Consider the following 23611-nt stretch of genomic DNA (forward strand, 5'->3'; position numbering starts at 1 on the left):
AGTACCTATTATGATACTGCCATATAAAGACATAAATATTAAAAAAACACACACACACTAATTGCAGCTACATTTCAGTGTGATGAGGCAGACAGTGATTCAATGAGCCAAGCAGATAGTATGCCTGATGGCCAGTGGGACAGTGAAAGGAAATAAAACTGGGTCCTGGTATGAATGGGTCTGTATGTTTGAACTGGTGAGTGATACTTAGAAAATTATTAATTTATTTGCTTAGAATCATTATATTTTATTGTTTTACACAGGTTGAGAGAGAAGGGCAAAGGAGAAAGGAAGAGAGAATTTTCAAGAAAAACCTTACTCTGAATAACATAATGTAACAAATACCTCATCCACACAGAACCTAGCGCTTTTCATAGTGCATATATCATATGTAACTGTTCAGAAAGCGCCAAAGCACTTGTTTGTCGACCTAACCCAGCATTGACAGGGGCCCTCCTCTAGAGAAGTGATAAAATTGAATACTTTAAATCTTTCTCAATTCTGTTTATTTTATTTTTCTCTTGGGTTCATCCAGCAGACTATAGAGTTTCCATGCTGAGCGCTAGTCACTCATTTTTCAAGTGTTACAACACAAAACTGAAATCTTTAAGGATGTCTTGTTTCCTTGGTAGCAGAATAGGTTTAAAACATATAAAATTCTAAACATCCAAAGTAATTAAAAGGAGATAATTAGGGTATAGTTGCAAATTAGAAGACTATTTCATAACATATTTATTCCAGCATATAGACTTCCTACATTATATGTCAACAAATTGAAAAATGTTCATTTTACCATTGCCAGCGTTAAAAATGGAAATAAAATCCATTCTTTTCATCAATACTTTTAGTCATTACCGACAGTATAGGGAACAGTCTGTCAAAAAATGAAACACACAGATATAAATAAAAGGAATAAATAGCCTGGTCGGGCGTGGCTTAGCAGTTGAGCGTCGACCTAGTATCCAGGAGATCTTGGTTTAATTCCCAGTCAGGGAACATGACTGCTTGTAGGTTTGATCCCCAGTAGGGGGCATGCAGGAGGCAGCTGATCAATGACTCATCATTGATGTTTCTATCTCTCTCTCTCTCTCTCTCCCTCTCCGTTCCTCTCTCTGAAATCAATACAGATATATTAAAATAAATAAATAAAATTGTTCTGTTTATTTACTTTCTTAAAAAACACACAGCATGATAAATGATAATAAAGGAATAGATTGCACTTACACGTAAAATGTTTCACAGAAGTGTCCATCTATTGACTAAATAATTAACTATGAGTTTCCTGGTAAAGCTGCTCAGATGACCATGCTCATAATGTCTGGCCTTCTCTTTGCTCTTTTCCTATTATTAATATTAGCTAGCTAGTTATGGTGGTAACATTGATGTTTGAAATTACCATGTCAAGAGATGAAATTATTTTTTAAAATGTCCAATTATACCCAAATGTAACAATTGCAGAATTATTAACTAAAATGATGAAAATAATGACAATTCTCAATGTGGAACAACTTGGAAGTATATAGGCTGCTCATTTTGTTTACAAAATTTTATTTTGGGTGAGTTTCAATTTTCCTCAAACTTAAGAATAATGTGAATGACAACCAAGCAGATATATCAGAAACTGATCTTTGATAATTTATACACTTTAGCATTTTCAGGAATGAGCCTTGTTCTCTCATAATCATTGTTGAGTAATTTATATATACATATATCAGCCTCATTTTGAAAATAATTGTTTCAAAGTATAAAATATTCTTAAATTGGCTGAACCTAAAACTTCCAATACTAGGACATTTCAGTTCTAAGGATACCCACACTGTGATATATTGTCAGAAACAGAATGTCTCTCTGTGTAGATTCAATTATTTATAGTAAAGTAATTTTTCTTTCCATTGGAATTCTGATGTACTCCAGTCTCTTTCTAATACTTTATTAGGCAAAGTTCCATGGGCTACTGGTCAGAAGTGGTCTTACACAAAGTCTTTTGTAGCCTCTGGGGAGGTTATTGCTATACTCCACTTTGACTTACCGTCAGTAGACAAAAAAATCCTTGTTGATTCTCGCCCTGGGTGCAGAGCTGCCCAAGTAAGAAGCATCTTCATTAGAAATCTGAATCTGCAAATCTGAGTATATGCCCTTGTGATATTGGATGGCAGCTCACATTTGAAACCAAGTTGTCGTTTGTTTTTTATATGCCTATGTAATTCTAAGATTTCTGACATGAATCTTTTTTGGGCAGTCCTACATCTTTGATTAGACCTCTGTTTTAACAACGCTGAGGGATGACAGCCTGCCTGATACCACACTGATGAAAATCTTGAAGCTTACTTTAGGTTACATTATTACATCAAAACTTCAAGCTGTGATAAAATCCATCTAGCTGTATATTGACAAACTGGCATCAAATTTAATTTATGTAGATAATACACTTCCAACAGCAAGTGGCCCTTTGTTTTATTTCCCTAGAATAACCTAAGCTAATATCATATCTCTCCTGTACAAAATTAATCAGGCAAATGCATTGGAATGAGTTATAGGGAGAGACCTCAACACTGTCTTTAATTCTATTGATGTTGCAACAGACATAGTTCACCTGAGGAGGAAAGCAGGAATCCAGAAAGCAGTAAATCAGTTGAACTAACAACCAAAGATATTTATACATATTCCTTAGAGTTTAATTTTTTAAATAAATAAATAATTTTAAATACTTCATCTCATGAATTCAGATGATACAAAAATATATATTTTTATGTAAAATTGCACCACCATGCTAGTTTATGTAGCATTTGAGATTAGTTGTCGCAAGCATTTTTCATTCTTCTGATATAATTTAGATCACCTTTAACCATATCTCTGATTTTACAATTATATTTTATATGTTGTGATGTCTTATACAGTTTTTCTGCAATATAACAGAACAAAGAACCTAAATTTAGTTTGAAATGTGATGAAAAACCAGGAGGGGATAGTTTCCTTCATACTGTGGGCTGGGACAGATTCATTTCTGTTTTTATTTAACAGTGTTCAATCATATAAGGAGGCTGGATTTTGTACACTCATTTTAAGATGAAAAATTTTCAGGCTTGCTTACTTATTTTAAGTGTCCCCTGTTCTAAATTATGCAAGCTACAGAAAAATCAAAGAGTGTGCATTTGAAAATATAAAAAATATTCAACTCTGGCAAGTTTAGAAGATTTATGATCAAACCCTTTAATTTATTCCAGTCATCAGGAAGATAGTAAAAATAAGGCAGATTTTCAGCATGCCAGAACTGTCACTCTAGGACTGCAGAAACACTGGGCAAATCTGGCTCAATATGAGATATGTGTAGATTTTGAAGACTTTCTATAAGAATATCACACCTTCCTATTTTTAACTTTTCTTATGACTCTCTTTCTTATCATTCCATTTTGATTTGATTTTATGAACTTTGAATTTTATGCCTTAGAGGAGCGACATTGTTGCAAATTAGCAACTGCAAAGATTAGATTGTAAAATTGACTATAACAGTGATGGCTTAGAATTGAGCAAAAATGTCATATTCTGAGGATGAGTTATCTTTTGAAATGGAAAAAAAAATAGTAGTAAGTTTCCTGGCTTGTCTAAAGTTGTAGGAGCTCAGTTGGTTTGCTAGAATATATTCTGCATCCCCTCTATCTTTCCATTTCAGTTGGCAGCTCTTCACTTCCCCTCCCTTCCCCTCCGACAGCACGCTGGCATGTCTTGGTGTCTCCTCGCCCGTGCACTCTCTCTAAAGCTTTCCTCAGGGAACTGAGATGCCAGCTTTGACTCTGAAGAAGACTGAGTCATCATCCGGAGTCCATTTCTCCTTCATACCTTTCTTCACTATAGCGTTGGGATGTGCATATGCAATTATATTAACACAATTATAAGAAAGGAACGCAATCATTTTCAGTTGCATGTTTTCATAATACATGGAGTGATCTCCTAGAATTAGTGTTCAGAGACGTAACTGATTAGGTCACTTACTATCTCTGACCCCCACCCCACCCCTCTGAAACTCCTCAAAGCATGATAGCTTGCGTGATCAGTAGCTATGTTCCAGATGATGGGGGAGGCATTGCAGTTTAATATACCCACACAAACTACTTGTCATGCTCTACCCAATATATTGGTTAAGTTTAGACTTGGAACAGGTTGTGTAACTGTAAAACTCTGGCGTACTGTAATTTATGGTGGAGAAGCTATCCTCCCATTTTTTATTCCAATTTTTTAGTAAAAGTGTGATTTATGAGGGTATGGGTCCTTGGTGAACAAGGTTAAGTTCCCCATTAATATCTAGTCAGTTTCTAATAGTCTCTGTGATTGTACCTATTGAATAGCTTTCAGGATTTAAACTATTTCTCCTTGTAAACAGAACCTTAAAACCTCTTTAATTTTGTTTGAAAATCCTATGAAATACTTCCCTCCAGGTAGACAGAAGGATCTCAATGGAGCATAGAACAAATAAAACCATGAGTTAGCCAAGAGATTGGAAAGTCCAAGAATAGTCATTGAGGAGTGGCAAATGGAAGGGGGTCAAAGAGAGTAATGTTGAAGAAAATGAAGTCCAGAAATGAAAATCAAATGAAAAAAGGGTCAGATTCTAGGAGTTATTAGAGAACTGGGTAGAATCCAGTGGAGAATCCAGTAGACAAACATGGCTAAAAAGAGGTTAAACATACAGGGGAGGAACCACAATTTACACAAGTTATAATCATTTGTATCCATCAGAGCACCAGAAGAAAATGCTCCTGCCCCAGTTACATAAGATAGGAAGTCACAAGTGTCAGTGACAGCTCTCTAATGCACGGGCACATTTTTTTCTGATATTGAAGTGGAAGCAGGCATAATCTCTGACACATATAAGCAAACAAATTGTTCATTTTGCAATAAAATATTGGAGCCAAATGCATTTTAAATAGTAGCCAGAAGTGAAATGAGGTAGAAGACATGTTTAGTTGCAGTTAGAAAAGGAATTTAATGATCCAAGAATAGACATTAGAAACTAAGCCAAAACTTGAAATCTGAAACCTGCCCTGATTAATGAAAATATCAAGTTGTGTTTCGTAAGTTATAGATTTCAATAAATGACTCCTCAATAAGTGTGACAAAGTTGTTAAGGCTTATGTGAAATTACTCCAGAATGTTATATAAAACCCAGAAAACCTTACAGAATTGAATAGGAAACTTTTGGGGTTTTTTGTTTGTTTGGAAATTGGGCTTATAGATCGATAATGCCTTTTCTAGATATTGCCCATAGTGAAAATATATTCAAACAAGAGAGGTGAAGGGGGCTTAACCATAAACATATACAACTGCTGCACACCATAAAAAGTCCTTTGACTACTATGGGATGATGTAGGTTAAAACATAATTACCCAACTGTCTCATATATCCCAGTTGACAGCTTAGGGATGTTATTAATGTATTCCTATATGTCTGGAATTTTCAAATTTTTCTAAAAGTGACATTTTCCACTCAAGCATGTTATATAGCCTCAGTGTATAAAATAGATAAAAGTGGACTGGTTTGAGTGAAGCTGGCGAGAGTGAGGGATATCTAGCATAATTTTGACCTCAGTGCCTCTTATCAGCCTACACAGTGGCACCAGGTAATGGGAATTCTAGGATTCTCTGGAATATGAAATAAATCCCCTGTTGTAAACCCCATAACCTTCAACAACAACAAATACTATACTTTGGGGTCACATTAGTTATTTTTTTGCAAGTCATTTGGAAGCCATTGGGAAATCATTTTATCTTCTACCACTTCACTAATTTTAGTGAGAAAATAATGGCGTGTGTTTAAAAAATAGTAAAAAATAGTTATATGAAAATGAATCTGTTTCCTATTATTATTTTCCTGTTGTATTTCCCACATATATTACTACTCATAGTTTCTTATGAATCTTTCCAAAAAATATTTCGGGCACTTGTGTATGCACACACATACATTCTCCTCTCTATGCATATGAGAATATAAAAAGCATACTGATTTGTACTTTGATTTATGAACCTAAGAATAAATATTAGAGTTCTCTCCATATTTGAATATATACTTGTATCTTATTAAACTGCATAGAGTTTCAATGCTTAGATATGTCATTATTTATTTTACCAATCATTCTTAATCTATATACTTTTAGGCTAAACATTTTATTAATTACAATGACTTAATGACCATCTCTATAGAGATATTTACAAATTTGTGCAAATATTTATGTAGGACGGAGCCCTAGAGATGGAGCTGTTGCAGAATTGCCATCAGTGAGCCATGGGAAAACTCACATCAACAGTGATATGAAAGGGACTGTACCTCTGCTTCTTCCACCACGTGGTGAGTCATCAAATTTATTCTTTGCCAGAGATTTGAAAATGGTGTATTGCTTTTATTTTAATTTGCATTCCTTAATAACTAGCAAAACTGAAAATATTTTCATAGATTTAAAGCCATTTCATTTTTTTGTAAACTGTACATGTCAGTTTCAAATTTTCTAATTAATATACGAACCCTTGTAATATTAAGGCAATTGCCCCTTTTTTAAATGGCTTGAAAATATATCTGTTTTCTATTTTAATTTGTATTAATAAATTTACACTTGATATTATATTATTCTCTTTTATGAATTTGATGTAAAAGCTAATTGTGAGTAGTCATTAATGTGAGAAACTCTTTTTTATATTTAGTGTCCTGGATAAAATTCACCATTAAAACAGAATTTTCCTTTGTTTCTATAAGTACGTTAAATACTTTAAGTAGTTAGTTGTTTTTTCCATTTAAATAATGAGAAATAAATACTATTTTAATTTTCCTTTTGGATTCATGATTGCTGGGAAAATTTGAAAATTTCCATTTGCTGTCATTATTAGTATCCTTTATTTTGCAATCCACTTTTTACTATAGATCCATATTTTACTGGGCAGTCTGAAAACAATACTATTTTTATATGTGTGTCTACATTTAGATAAGTATATAGGTGTGTGTGCATTTGTGTGTGTGTGTGTGGGGAAGCAGACACAGAGAGAGAGACAGAGAGACAGAAAGAGCAGGTGTTCTAAGCAGCCATGAAGTTATTAATCTAGAGAGCAATATCAAAATTTTGTCTTTCTGGTTATTTATTTCTACATAATAAACTTCTACAGAATGTAATGGCTTAAAACAACATGTTATCTTTTATAATTTTTGAGACCGATGAGCTAGACTCGGTGGCTGTCATTTGAGGTTCCTCATGTAGTTACAGTTAGATGGCAGCCTGGTTGGAGTCATCAGAAAGCTTTGTTCACCGTCTTGACTGAGACTGAGATGGCTGGACTAAGAGGGGAATTGGTCATCTCTCTCTCTCCACATGACCTGGTCTTGTGGCTGACTCTCTCACAGCCTGAGAATCTCAGAAAAAATGGATTTCTTAAATGGTGGCATAGAATTCCAAGAGATTCAATGTGAGGGCACATATACATCTTGGTTCTCAGTGGAAGGATCATCAAAGGACTTGTGACATCTGTAATTTCGAGTGTCATGTAATAAGAGCATATTGCTTTGGATAAAATTACTTATGATTATATATTTACATGTACCATGTGACACATATGATACCTACACATATATACATGCATTCTCTATTGCATTGTACTGAGTCCCTACTCACTATACCGGGGTGATTTATTCCTCTCATTTCTCCTCACAGTTCTACCAGGCTGCTATTATAATTCCCTTTAGTACATATTTGGCAATAGACACGGAGTAATTTGTTTTATGTTAGATTGCTAAGCATTAGTGTCATAACTGAAACTCTAATCTGGTGACATAAGAACTTTTATCCTGGGAATTGCTAGAATGGTGTGATTATCTAGAGTAGGGGGCTCAACAGGGAATGCACCTAAATGCTCACAGATTCACAGAATCAAAGAAATTTTGATCATGGAAAAAATTTAAGGATTATCTTTCTTAACATTATTTTTCATAATAAAGAAATGTATTTTCAGGAAAATTAGAAATGACTTTTAACACAGAATATATAATTTTATGATGAATATTGTATAAGCATTCTTCCTACTAATCTCTCTTATATGAAGTAGGCTGATACAAGTGAAGATAATTTATCTAAACCCCCAAATTAAATTGTTTTTAAGAAGTAAGTGTGTGGTGTGATTTTTTTCCCCTCCTGCTCTGCCCAGCCCCCTAAAAAAAGTCTGGTGGCTTCTTGGAAGGCAAAGAGATCTTTAAAGACTGCTTTTCTGCCATAATTAATATTATCACTAAGACAGTTTTATTTTTTAATAAATTTATTTTTTATCATTCTTAATTTGAAAATAGAGCTATGAGGAAGGTTAGAACAGTATTTCACAAGTAGAATTGATGAGGTTCAGAGAATTTATATCATATTTACAAGTCAGAGAGCTAGTGGGTACCTGAGCTAGGATTGGAATCTGGGTATTTGGACTTGTGACCCATGGGTTCTCCTACCATATAAGCAATCTCTTTAGGCTTGACCCTCATAATCTGTGACTTCATAAAATCTTCACAAGAACCCTATATAATAAATGCTTTTAGCCCCAACTTTTAGGTGGCAAAATTGCAGTTAAGAAAGAGCAAATAGCTTGCCCTAGGCCATAGGAATAACAGGTGTCTGTCTGCATCTGTGATAAATGATCTTTCCTTCACACTATTGAGCCATTCTCAGTGTGTGATGTGGACACTCATTTTTAGCAGTATTTTTAGCAGTTTACTACAATTACTATTGCCCTAAGATTAAAGGATTGAGCATATATGGGGTTGTTTATATATATTCTATAAATAACCCCTAGTCTCCCATCTCTTTCTCTGCAATTAAAAAAAAAATTAGCCACCATGCCAAATGCTACTAAATAGAAGATATCAATGTACTATGGAGTTATTTGCTCTTTCCCAAATTTAAGGTCCTCACAGTTTTATTCTGATTGAAATGATCTCATTGATTTTTCAAATCTTATAAAGTGAAAAGCCTAAGACAGTGTGAGAATTCTCCACTGGGAGCAATGACTTTAAAATGATTTGTGACTGTTCTTCAAATAGAACAGAGAAGATTAGAAATTATTTCCTGTAAGGATGATGCTGATTTTCATCTTTTTAAAAATCTTACCAGAATAGAAGCCATATTCATTCTTCACATGCCAAAATACCTTTCTCATATATATGGGTGTTAAGATAATTTTTAAAAATCATCTTTCTGAGAATTGATTTGGGTAAGAATTAGAAATAGATTGCATTTGTGAAAAATTGGCCCTCTCAGTTCCATTTACTCAGTTCAAATTCTGTTAAAGACTGAAATACAGAGCACCCATAGTTACATCCTATGTGTTTGTAGATTGAATTAGCATAGAGATTGAAATAACTATTTCTCTTTAAGGTATAGAATCTAGTTCTTTGGCAAGAAGATAGGAAAGTTTTCTTTTTCATTTACCCGCCTTGTCCTATTAAGTAGGTAAATATATCATTTTGGTTACATGAAGATTGATAATCTAATTCCAATATCAACACATTAATTCTCCAACATTAAGTCAAATGATTGTTAAGGGCTTTCAATAAAAGAATTAATCTGTAGGATTTTAAAGGTTTAAGATTATGTACATAAAGGGAAATAATTAGGACACACTGCAATTTAAGAAATCATTTTAAATTTAAATAAAATGTGGATCTTTAAATGTTTAAATTTATATTTTTTTTTATTATATCTGTGAACAAGAATCTTTCACAAATGTATTTGCTCTACAGCTGGTGCACTGAATTGCCCTATTGAATAGGGGATCCCAAGTCAAATCTCTTCTAAATCTTAATTCCATTTATCTTTTGACATAATATCACAGAAATATTTCTACTTTAAAGATTGTAATAATATTTTTGTAGGCAGCTCATTCAGTTAAATAAAACTAGGGGAAAAGAAGTAAGGGCCAGAAGAAGAAAAGGAGAGGAAAAAAGATCTCATTATTTTCTACAAAAAATAGTTGATTTGCGTCGATACTGATGATTTATTTCTGCATTAGAATATGGGTGGTTAAGTTTGCATTTTTTATTATTAAGCATAAATTATGAGGGTTTTTATTCAAAATAGTCACAGTGTGAATTCCTTGAAATTAAAATCCAAAATATAAAATTATTAAATTCAACAGAGTTAAATATAAACACCAGTTTATCATATTATACTCTAGTAGTATAGAAGTTTATGAATCCGTGTTTGAATTTTTGAAAACGAATTTTCTTCAAAATCCAAAGAGTTCAGATCTCTTCTAAATCTTCCCACGACTCCCAAGAGGAATATTCGGGAAGGATTCTCAGATATTCACAGTTGCTAAACAGAGCAATAGAGTTGAAGACTGGCCCGAATTCCTTTCCAGAAGTCCTTACTTGCAAAGAATGTAAATAAGGCCGTGGATTATTACTTGTTACTTTATTACCTAGTAAGAGAACCATTACTTTTGATGCTTTTTTTTGTAAAATAACACATGATTGTGTTCTGAATGTTGTCTGTGCTATCATTTCATATGGTTAAAACATAATAATAAATAATTTTGTATGTGCTTTTTTGTATGATAATTTAAGCATAATCACTCCACAGTTGCCTATCAACATAGCATCTGATTTCTCCATATAAAAAAGGGAAATTTTCTATCGTTTTATGGGAAGCAGCACAAGCTCTAGTTCCCTTTAGCCCAAAGAGGGTAAGAAATAGTTCATGGTAACTAGAGATGGAGCTCAAAGCTAATACATGGTGTCTGTAAGCACCATTGAGAGACTGAAGATTCAACAGCTGCTTTAAGGCTCACTGACAAAGTATGAAAAGCTGCAAAGGAGCTCATCTTCTCCGAAACAATAAGTCAGGGTGCTATGGCAGTTGTCATTCCATAATCAGTATTCCCAGCAGTGTCAAGATGAAGCTCCCTCAAATAGATTTATGACCATAAAGACTGAATTGGGGGGGGGGGGGTGTCTATTAGTTTCATACAAATATTTCAGAACTTTAGCAGCTTTATCAACACAGATTTATTATCTTAGTGTTCTAGAGGAAAGGATTTAACATGGGTCCCGCTGGGCTAAACTCAAGGCGTCAGCCGGGCCGTAGACCTTTCAGGAGACTCTAGCTGAGAATCTACATCCTTGCCTTTGCCAGGCTCTCGAGGCTCCCTGAGTTTCTTTTATATTTTCTATTTTCTTTATTTACAATTTTTTATTGAGGTAACTTTACTTTATTACATCATGTACATTTTAGGTGCACACGATTATAATTCTACATCTGTATACACTACTGAGTGCTCACTACCAAAGGTTTAGTTTCCACCCATCACATACAATTTTTCATCTTAACCCATTTTGCCTTTTCCCACTCCATCTCTTCTGGTAGCCATCATCAATCTTTTGTTTCCATCTGTGAATCTGTTTTTGTTTGGTTTTATTTGTCTTTTATTATATTCCCCATATAAGTGAAATCATATGGTATTAACTTTTAAAAATGAATAGTATTAATATATAATTTACATACCATAAAATACATTCCTTTAAGGATTTCAGAGTTTTGATGAATGTATAATGCCTGTGTAACCAACACTATAATCAATATATAGTAAACCCAAAAATATATGTGGTAACCCCCAAAATACCTTTGTGCCCATCGCAATCAATAATACCTCCTTTCCCAGGAATGCATATCCACTGACCTACTTCCTATCATTATAGATTATTCTTGCTTTTTCTAGAATTTTATGTAAGTGAAGTCATTTAGTATGTGGACTCATAATTTGACTAGCTTCTTTTACTCAGCATGTTTTTGGATCTGTTCATATTGCTGAGTGTATTAATACTTGTGGTAGATACAATTCTAAGATGGGCCTCAAGAATCCTGCCCCCTGGTGTATAATAGCTTCTCCAAGTTATGCAATCAAGCCCTGATGTAGGTGCTACTGGGAAGGGATATTGCAGATATAATTAAAGTTGTAAATCATTTCATTTTAGGATACTGAGATAATACTGGAACAGCCTACATTGTATTTAATTTCCATTTTCCAATCGATTGTTGCTAATATATAAAAATGCCATCGATTTTTGTATATTCAACTTGTATCTTGTATCCTTACTAAATCACGTATTCAAGGAAATTTTTCCATATCACGTTTCATATTAAATGTATTGGGATGACATTGGTTAATGAGGTTATAAAGTCTTATATAGTCTGCATTTCTTAATTTGTGGTTTCTTCCTGTACTAAAGCCAGCGGTGGCAGGTGAATCCTTCTCACATGGCATCACTGTGAACTTTTCTCTGTATTCTGCCCCCACTTTTCAGGACCCCTGTGATTATGTTGGGCCCGCCGGGACAATCCAGGGTAATTGCTCTATTTTAAGGTCAGCTGATTAGCAGTCCTTAACTCTCCCCTCCCCCTTTTTTTAATGTAACATAACATATTGGCAGGTTCCTGAGATGAGGGTGTGGACCATCTTTGAAAGCTGTTACTCTGTCTACCTCCTTTATCATTAATCATTTGGTTTGTAAACCAGATAGTTCTTAAACTCTTCAAACTGTGGCCAAAAACCAGTTTGTTTACATCTCTTTTTGTGCTATTTTTATCTATTATTGGCCATTGAATATTCTTTAGATGACTCTAAAACCAATCACTCTCTAAATTCTTCCTGTCTCTATAACATGACTGTCATTTCATGAGTTTATAAATTGAGGGTAATAGACCTGCGTTTATTTTTCTTGTGTGAGTGCCAGCTCTGATCATAGCCATTTTTTCTCTGAATGTTTGTACCCGCCTGACTGTATCTCCCTTTTTTACCCTTCTCTTTGACAGTAAGTTATTGGTTTTTGTTGCTTCCTTAGCCTACATTTACAGTGCTTTATTCTTAGTTGACTATTGCTTTATTTTTCTTTGTTATCTAACACATTTAGCACTTCTAGAACGACTGCCTTCGCTGGTAGGGAGAATATGAGACATCTGCACCAATAAGACAAAGGAGCAAAACTAGGGCTGTGCTTTCTATAGTAAACTCGGGTTAGTGCTGATGCACATTGAACTCACTTTTCTGGAAGCCAAAACCATGCACCCTGTTTTTAATCAGTAAGAAGCTATGCTTTTGTAGATAACTATAGTATTTACGGGTGTTAATTTTAGAGCCAGGCTCCATAGGTTTGGACATTAGCTCCAATATTTATTTAGCAACATAGCCTGGGTAAATTACTTACCTTTTTTTCCTGTGTCAGTTTTCTCCTATGGGAAGTTGCCTTTTTTAAAAGACTTAAATTAATTGGCATTTGTACAGCATATTATGTGCTAAGTAAGTTATTGTTTAATATGAGTTTATAAAGCAAGTGCCAATATATTATTTACCAAATTTAATCAATATGTTTCTACATGCTTTTTTACCCACATATTCAACTTTTTTGTCATCTTTACTGGTTTACCTTGTAAATAATTATCTTCTTACCTTTGGTTCTGGACCTCTAGATTGATAGCACATTGACATCAAGTGAATACACACCTGGAGGGAAGCGTCTGGGAATGCCAAAGGCCTTACTCAGACACAGTCAGGGACCAAAGGAAGTGATGTTTTACAGGTGCCAGGCATAAAGAAATGCAGGCTCTTGATGTGAAGAGATCATAAAAATGCCCTACGAATAAATAAAAATTTTTTGTCCTGATAAAAATATTAGTAGACACTGTCCCTAACTTCCTATATATGAATGCATGTGCCTGGCACTATGATGCTCATTAAAGGTTTGTTTTTAAAAATAGATTCAAGAAATTCTCTTTCTAGACTGTCAAAACAACTGGTTAGGACAATGAAAAACGTGGTTAAAATTTTTGAGGGTATCATACAGGAAAAATAGGCAATTGAGTATATATTTTTCCTTTTTTAAGTACACAGTGCCGATCCAGCAGAGAGAGGCAGGGGCTGAGGGATGCACAGGGAAGGAGAGGAAAACAGAGGCAGGTTAAGAAATGGGGGGAGGGAGCAGATATGTTTCTCTTGTACTTAGACTTACAGCTACTCTGAGCAGTGAGTAACCAGGGAGAGAAAAACAGCCTCTAACTTCAACCCCCCTACCGCCAGGAGGAGACCAAAAATGATACTGCAGTTTTACGAAAAAGATGATTCACTTGTTATGGGAATAAATACCCTAAAAAGGTTAAAGAAACTAGAAAAATGAAGGCATAAGAGCACAATTTTGATATGACATTCAATATGTTGTACTTAATATATATTTTGGCCAGACATAAAAGTCAACTAACAGGTTAAATATAAGAAACAGGTTTTAGAAAACAGTAAGGGGTAAGGCCCAGGGCTCAATATATGGGATCCGCCAAAAATCATCTAAGAAGGATGAAGTTAGGAAAAAGTGTTACATAACACAACTATGGTGGTCCCCTAATTCACAGCATACACGCACCTAGAAAGGAACCTAACTGCGGGTCTTAAGTCATACCGGGCTCACCACCTGGAAGCGTGGATCACAAAGTCCATGGTTTTCGCTTCTCTCCATGAGAAATCATAATCCAAACTTGAAGACAGCGAGTAGATGGTAGATGACAAACAGGGGAGCACACGGAGATGTAATAGATGCATATAAAGTGAAAAGGTAGGTTAGTAGGCTGCTATGCTTCATTTGACCAAGTTTATGGATTGTAAGTTTTTCACTGATGCGTTCATTCGTTCATTAAAATGCTGTCCAACACTGTTAAATTGATGAATGCTTAAATTTATTTGTTTGGAAACAAATGGTTATGAATTTTTTTCGTTCCTTTTCTAAAAATTGGTAATTTTTGTTGTGTTGACTTTTAGGATATTCTGTTTTAGTATTTAATTATGATAATTAAGGTTTTCCCCAATTAAAATCCACTTTAACATAAAATGTAGAAAATATAAATATACTTCATAAGCCAATAATTTTGCCATAATGTCAATATCTGTTAGCAAAATCTTCAAAGATGGCTGAGTAAAGATATGTAAAGAATTTCACTAATGATTTGTTTTGAAAGACTTTATTTTATTTAAAATTACTAGCTATATAAAAAGTAGGTAAAATTTATATAGTAGCCTTCATTGTTATAATTAAGTTCCTTTTTTGATATTGGTAATTTAGCCTCTATCAAATATGGTAAGAAATAAATCCATGAAGAGTTAAGCATGTCCCTTTAACTCTCTATGTAAAGTAGTGTTTCGAATGTGTAGGTCCCTTTTGGGAGCTATTTATTCCTACTTCACAACATGCACTAAACAAAGCCTGAGAATAACATTGAATTTTGGCACTCAGTTCTTTCTTTTGAATTCCCAGGACACTTTATCTAATCTCTTTCTCCCTTCTATGATAGTTACTTATGCATGTATCTCATATCAAGTACATTTTATAAGCAACATGAAGACAGGTTTTATGTCTACTTCATTTTGGAAACTTCTGCCAATAGGTGGTATAGTCTCTTATACAGTTGGTGCTCAGAAAGTACACGTTACATGAAAAGCATGTAATAATGTTGATTCGTTTTACTAACCAAGGTAAATGGTTAGGACAGAGTAATCTAAGTTGTGCTGACCAACAGGAGCTGAATATAAAGATATAGTAGAAACATAAGACATGCCTTGTTCTATACACGTCTTTTTATGGAAAACTTTAAACATATAGCAGTAATAAGCTATTTTGCATAGAAAACTTTATGCAAACAAAAATTATCTTTGTTTTATTCAGAGAGACCTGTTTTCCTTTCCTGTTCACAAATATGTAAATGAATCATTTATTTTAACAAATTAGAATTTGAAAGGTAGTCTTCCTCTATTCTTACATAAAGGCAATGCAATGTAGAAAATATTCTTATGGCATATAACTAGATAAAATGCTTAATTAATGCTTCCTTCCCTTTGTTGTAACAAAGGGAATATTACATCCCAAGCCTGGGGTACTATACTCTCCTAGTGACAGTACTTCTGATCTATCCTTTGAAATGAAGGAAAAGCTACTACAAGATTAATAGACAAGATGTGCTTTCAAATGTAAACATTTAAAGGCTCCCTTACCATTGAGAAAATGTGTTCTTTTAAAATACCACCAAATGCTTAGCTTTGTTTTAAAAATAAGCAATTCTTTTAGGCCAATAAATAATATTTAACTTTGATGCTTAAAAATCCCACTATTTACATTCCATCAAATGAAACATTAATGCCACATTGCGACCTGCCTAGTAAATCTGAAGCCCCTATTTTGATGAATAACACATCTGAAATATTTAACCGATTTTTATAGAGGACCTATATTTTTCAGTTTTATTTCAAATTTTATTTGAAGACTTCATTAATGGATGTGTTTTCTTCCTGATAAAAAAGAATAAAACCATTAATTCTTGACCTAATTTGTTATCTTGAGCCTTTAGGAAAGTTTATTTGAAAAAAGCCAATAAAATCAAAATATTAATTACTAAAAGGTCACCCAGGAATATCACATCCCTTATTCTCTGAGTAATCAGCACTAAAATTGGGAGAGTTTCTGGCAAACAAACCAGAGCATGATTCAAATACTACAAGTCAAAAGCCAGATGAAACAATAAACCAAGGACAAAGAGATAAGCTTAAATATGTCAAAATAATCATCTTCCATAAATAGTCTCTTGTGATGAAACCTGAGAAGCCAAGGGCAAGAATTATTTTGAGGTCCAGTTTTCTCATAGTATCATGGCCTAAAGTAATGTAAGTCCTATGGGATAACATTACTATACATTACCTAACTTAATTAAAAACTGGGTTCACCTATAAAAAATAGAGAATTAAAAATCAAATTTTCAACACTGTATTTTGTTGTCTGCAGAGTTCTTCACAATATCAGATTTAATTTAGAGCTAAACATCTAAAGGAAGGGGAGAATAGATCAAACTTTCAAGTATTAGGAAAAATTATCATTTAATAAATACTGTCATTATTAGTCATTTTAAATAACCGCTTAAGGAATGTGTTTACAAAAATCCATGATCTCAATTTGATAAATATGGACCTGAAATGTTATATTGCATCTTTACTTTTATAGCCACTTATGGACAAGTGACTTTAAGTTTCTTTTTAAAAAACTATTATATTGCCCAGCCTGGCGTGGCTCAGCGGTTGAGCATCGACTTAGGATCCAGGGGATCAGGGTTCGATTCCCGGTCAGGGCACATGCCCGGGTTGCAGGCCCGATCCCCAGTCGGGGGTGTGCAGGAGGCAGCTGATCAATGACTCTCTCATCATTGATGTTTCTCTCTCTCTCTCTATCCCTTCCCTTTCCTCTCTCTGAAATCAATAAAGATATATTTTAAAAAAACTATTATATTAATTTCCATTTTACTCTTAAATGTTACCTATTTTTCTAAATCTCATGTATAGAACTGTAATAAAATCCAGGTTTCTAATTTTATTTCACTGACATTTGTTAAATTTCTGTTTCGCTAATTTTTCTGTAATTTTCAAGAGCAAATGCTAAAGTCAAGTGTGTTAATTAGGTATGGAAGGGGAAAAAATTCATCATGCTAATTAAGCAAGTGAGCATCCCAAGGGATTGGAGGTGACTAACAAAGGGTCCTTGTCTTTTTTATTCTGGCTGTGGAAAGAATACAAGTGCAAATACTCTAAACTATCAGCTGCATGCAATTTGGGGAACAAAATCAGATAGCTTTAATTTGGATTCTCAGAAAGTAGAGGTGCAGAAGACATCTTCCCCTCTGCATTTGAAGACGCAACAGAATAATGAGGTTAGAAGTGTGCCAACAGTTTCCAATCTAGAAGTTGCAATAATGCAGAAAAGAAAACTTAACATGGGGCTTAAAATTTCAGACAATAAGTCAAGAAACATTAAAACAGGAGGCAAAAAATTACAATATTTTGTTCACATGAAAATTGTGTAACTAATGCCATTTCCTTAGCTATATTAGCTTGCCTTTAAAATAAATCAATGATATTCCATTGTGTTGCAATTAATAAAGCCATGCCATTTGTTATAAAAAATATTACTAGATTTTGCATGAATAGTTCTGGTATTTTAGCATTACATTTTATGTAATATTTTTAAAGACATCCTGCCCTTCATAGAATTTTTATCTCTGTATTTCTGGCAATGTCTGACATCATGCTTTGCATACAGAATGTGCTCAAAAACTGCTTGCTTGCTAAATTTAATTAAAATTAAAATTTCCAGAACTCAATTTTATAGGCATCATGCATGACAGAACTTTAGGCCCTTCAATATAGGAGGGTCAGTATAAATCCTGACTTTGCTCTGACTTTAGTCTTTGAATTTGTTCAATGCCAATAGGAGACACTGATAAGAGTCCCACTTGAGGAATTGTATTTACTTTATGAAAACTTTTTACTGGATATTATAGCTATAGTTATCTATCATCTATCTATCTATCATCTATCATCTATCTATCATCTATCTATCATCTACCTATCTATCTATCATCTATCTCTATCTATCTAATCTATCATCTATTATCTATCTATCTATCATCTATCTATGTATCTATCTACTATCTATCTATCTATCATCTATCTATCTATCTATCTATCTATCTATCATCTATCTATCTATCTATCTATCTATCTATCTATCATCTATCTATCTATCTATCATCTATCTATCTATCTATCTATCTATCTATCTATCATCTATCTATCTATCATCTATCATCTATCATCTATCTATCATCTATCTATCTATCTATCTATCTATCTATCTATCTATCTATCTATCTATCTATCTATCTATCTATCTATCATCATCTATCTATCATCTATCTATCTATCTATCATCTATCTATCTATCTATCTATCTATCTATCTATCTATCTATCTATCTATCTATCTATCATCTATCTATCTATCATCTATCTATCTATATCATCTATCTATCATCTATCTATCATCTATCATCTATCTATCTATCTATCTATCTATCTATCTATCTATCTATCTATCTATCTATGATCTATCTATCTATCTATCTATCTATCTATCTATCATCTATCATCTATCATCTATCATGTATCATCTATCTATCATCATCTATCATCTGTATATCATCATCTATCATCATCTCTATCTACCTACCTACCTACCTATATTGGAACTAGAAAGGCAATAAGGCTATATTTACCATATATGTTTGCTTTAGCAAAATTATACTTACGTCTTTAATTGAAAACTCAATTGATTCATTTACAATTACAAACAATTCTTAATACAGTGATGAACAATTGGATTCTTATAAGGAATTGTGAGAAACTCTAATCTCTGTTCACATCTCTAACTATGAGGGCCCTTAAATCATTAAAAATCAGAAAAACAAAAATAGTCAAACAAATCTCATCTGTCCAAACTAAATATCACTATTTCATTCATAGAATCATCCTTTTTATGAATAATGACATTGCTTTCAAAATATCTCTGTAATAGACTCAACTTTATTGGCTTTGAGGATAAACTTACTGACCCCACTAAACTAAGAATTCCTTGAGGCCAGTCAGCCTTTATTATCTTTTGAATTTTAATGTCTAGTTCAGTACTACGCTCAGAAAAGCTACTAAAATATGCTTATCGTGGTGTCTCATTTCTTTGCATTTATTTAACAAATTTTCTATCCCTGATATTTTTAGAAATAGAGTAAAAAATAGAGCATTTCTGATGTGAAGAAACTATACAGCAGTATTTTTGAAGTGTTTTCTAGGCAGCACGAATCTAGCAAAATGATTGCATAAAGAATATTCCACAGTGTCACTTGGAGAAGTGTATGGCCCACATTAATTAGCATGTTCATGCATTGCTTTCCAATTTGGTTTAAATACAAGATGATGAAAGATATCATTCCCCATATTTCACATATGCAAGAAGCTAGGGCTTGGGCTGCTGCCTGCATAGGGTAGGGATTGGTTGTGGAAAATATTTGAATCAAAATTAGAAATGTGTGGTTTCGGATCTCTTGTCATTTAAGATCTGTGTAATCAGGGTAAGTCAATGCATTTCTTTATAAATACAAAAAATGATGCGTGCCTTATGTATTTCTCAGATTTATTATTAGGATCAAATTGGAGCAAGGATTGGGTGATTGCATAAAGGTCTCCATTATTATTATTTTATTTAATTTCAGCAAGTATTTGAGGATTGCTTGAATTACCATCTGTCTTCCAAAGGACTAACTTGCGATTCGTCCTGACAGCTTGCCTGAACATCTTTGAAGCCGAATGATCCAACTTTCATTTAGGGATTTAACTTTGACTTTCTTAAATTTTAATACAGATACAAATTTATTTTCTTTTTTGTCACACTTAACTACATTCCCCCTTCAGAAAAATTCAGTGAGTGAAATTACTTTTAAAACTTTTTCTCCACATATTTGGATTGGGATCCACACATCTATAAAGGTGGTTCTTAAGTGTTTTAGCATGCATCCAAAATTTCCAGGAGGGCTTTGAGAAATGATTGCAGTGGCCCTTCACCGGAGTTTGATTCAGTGGGTCCAGGGTGACACCCAAGAATCTGTAATTCTAACAAATTGCCCTGTGATGCTGATAGTGTTGGTCTGGGAACCACATTTTGAGAACCATTGATCTATGGTATTCCCTCTGAGTCGATCTATAATTGACTTCCCTGAGCATTATATCCCATCCTTCAATCCATGCCCTACTTATTGCTGTCACATCTTTAAAAAGTATTGTTCCCCCCAATTATATTTACATAGTTATGTTTTGCCCTATTACTGTGAAATTGAAAAGGCTGTTAAAACCATGGTGCAATAAAAATACAGATAATCATGAAGAAATCAGCCTATTCCTCCAACCCCAATAATTTAACAACTAGTTTTTCTCTGTTTGCAAACACCCAAATGTCAATGTGCCCTCAAATTTTAGCTACATGCCTTTTGTCAGGACCTGTTCTTACTTTCAGGAAGTGATAACATAATTGGAGATCAAGACCCATTTTTCACATTTGTCACAATGGTAAAGTAATAGCTAGACTACTTCAGAGGGAGTCAGGTGGGTGGATTAGGTGTTAGGGATACTGTGCACCAGAGTAGGGCTGGGCATGGAAGACAATGAGGGAAAACTGTTGGTCTGGTCAGCAACTATAGCTTAAAGCTGTACTTCTCACATGCTTTAAAGATGAGTTCCCTGTTTTATTTCAAAACATAACAAGTGTACTAGCATACATTAAGAGGATATTGGTAAAGTTCAGATTGTGAATCTGAACTTCAGAATTGATTCCTAATACAAATTTTATAATTTAGAAAAGCACGTTTACCCAGAAGAAGAGTTGATCACAAAACCAATAATGAACTAACACAAGCAAATCACTAGTTGTCTTTGTTCTTATAAATTCAGGAAAGGTGTATTTTTACTCGGCTGTAAAAAAGGAATGTAGAACACAAGAAAATTGCATAATTAGCAGTTAATTTAAAGTGATTAAAGTGTATTAACCCTAGTCAAATGAACATTTTTATTTTTGTTGCTGTCTTTAGTAATTGCACATGTATGAGTCATTAGAAACCCAGTCCCACTCATTTTGTGTGAGCTGTTGTGTCCTATTTTCTCTTTGCCAGCACTCACATTTACCCATAAATGGTTCACATATGCTCTTTGTATCTTGTAATATATCAAGGCCTCTGTGTCCTTCTTGTTTACTTTAAAAGAACAAGGGGAAGCTTTATTGCATAAGATATAAGGAAAAGTCTTGATTTCTGAGGCTTCTGGGTAACTTGCAAATGTCCCTTACAAGTGGGCATCAATTCTTTACAAAATGTTACACATTTAGAATTTGTTTATTTTTTATGATTCTTCTAGATTAGCTGATCGATAACCTAGTTTGATAAATAGTTCCTGATATTTTTCAAGCTATTGCCAATACTTGATCATTTGCTTCCTCTCCAAAGATAAGTCTGGTTCATTGGGATACCATATGTCCAAGGCCCAGGACAGCGCCTGTTCACACTCATTGTCCTGATGTATTTATCGACAATCCTTCTTGTACTCTTAAAATTGCACACAATTGGATGACCAATAATATAGTCACCCTAAACTGAAGCGTAACTGTGGAATCAGTAAGGTAAGAGCTTAAATAATATGATTTCACACTGCTGTGGAGAAAGATCTTAGTAAAGTGGCTGTTAACTTTTAAATTTGTAAGACTCAAAATTGAAGGTTTTGGAATTAATCAGTGCTTTAAAAATGTATAAATTTATAGCATGTTCTGGTACGGTTTAGATTATGTTTCTCGTTTTTATTTATGTATCGTCTGGTCCATTTTAAGCTATTTGGTATAGTGAAAATTGGGACACTAATCTGTTCCATTGTTACTCTTGGAGAGATGTTCTATTACCAGCATCAAGTGTATTTTTTCCTATTGTACTTATTAATATCATCTAGTCGTGCCTACTGTGGATATTCAATATATAATATGGTGATTTTCTTCTGTTACTTTGCTTCTATGTAGAAAGACGCAGGACATATTTTCATTTTATTTGAAGCAGTTAGTTGCTTCATAGTGGTGAAATTACCCTTACAAGTGAGTGAAGAACTATTTACCTACCATTATGAACAATTTCTTGTGTTAGTTGTAGTGCTGGATTTCCTACTGGGAAGTATTCCAAACACTGAAAAGTCTGTGTGTCAATATTTTATACTTGCTTTAGTTGATAAGGTTACATCAATAATTTTTATCTAAGAATACTGTGGATATAAAAAGATCTGGCGCTGTGTGATGTAAGAATAGAAAGTGACACTGAGAGTAAGAAAAGGGATTGGCCTTCTGACCAGAGGCATGTTTCCATTGTTCCTGCTGTGTTTCTTTTCTCTCAAAAATGAGATTATGACTTCTCTAAACTGCAGCATAAGTAATAAATGGTAGTTTATAAACTACAAAGGATAAAAACTTCTGTCTGCTGTCTCAGTTAATGATCTTAACACATATTCTCCTTAAGCAACCTGTAGTTGCCTACATATAAGTAGTAGATTTATATGGTTTCACTAAAGCATTCAGTGAGAACTATAGCTGATTCAAATGTGAAATAGTGACATTTTCTCCGGAGTTATTCATAGCAACAAAAAGGTACATTATACTTACTTACAGGGCTTTCAGCCAATACTCATCAAATCCTGCTGTGTAGACTGTGGTATTATTCTTAGAACTACCAAGATTATAGATATTATTAGCTATCTATTCCACAAATTATAAATAATGGCAAATACCTTTTAGAGTCTAGACTTGTACATTCTATCAGGCATAGACATTCCTGAGTGTTTCTAAGAGATATCTGTTCTGCAGATGGAGCAATCAATATTGAATGCAGACATATTTTAAGATCACCCAAAGTTTCTGAATTTCTTAGGCTTCCAGAGTGACTTAGGTGATTTTTAAGGAAATAGCATGTAGAACTTCTTAAATGAGGTCATTTTCAATTTGCAAATGTACTTATTTGAGGGGCCATGTGTGTTTGTGGCTCATGTGTGTGTACACACATACATATGTTATTATAATGCAATGGAAAATTTAAAAAGCAACAACATAAAGCCATAAAATTTGTACTCTTAAAATGTACTTCTTGACACTGTTGATTACATAGAACTATTGAC

At 33.7% G+C, this 23611-nt stretch overlaps 1 protein-coding gene across 1 annotated transcript in view; it reads left to right on the forward strand.

Moving 5' to 3' along the window:
• Positions 1–23611, forward strand: part of PCDH15 (protocadherin related 15) — a 900353-nt gene that overhangs the window by 95052 nt on the left and 781690 nt on the right. The window contains exon 2 of the mRNA XM_087824418.1: positions 6229–6339. The gene's annotated coding sequence lies outside the window, so the exon portion shown is untranslated. The remainder of the gene's footprint in view (positions 1–6228; positions 6340–23611) is intronic.

Source organism: Miniopterus natalensis, chromosome 14, assembly GCF_054644295.1.
Source record: "Miniopterus natalensis isolate mMinNat1 chromosome 14, mMinNat1.hap1, whole genome shotgun sequence".
In the NCBI taxonomy this organism is placed as follows: Eukaryota; Metazoa; Chordata; class Mammalia; order Chiroptera; family Miniopteridae; genus Miniopterus; species Miniopterus natalensis.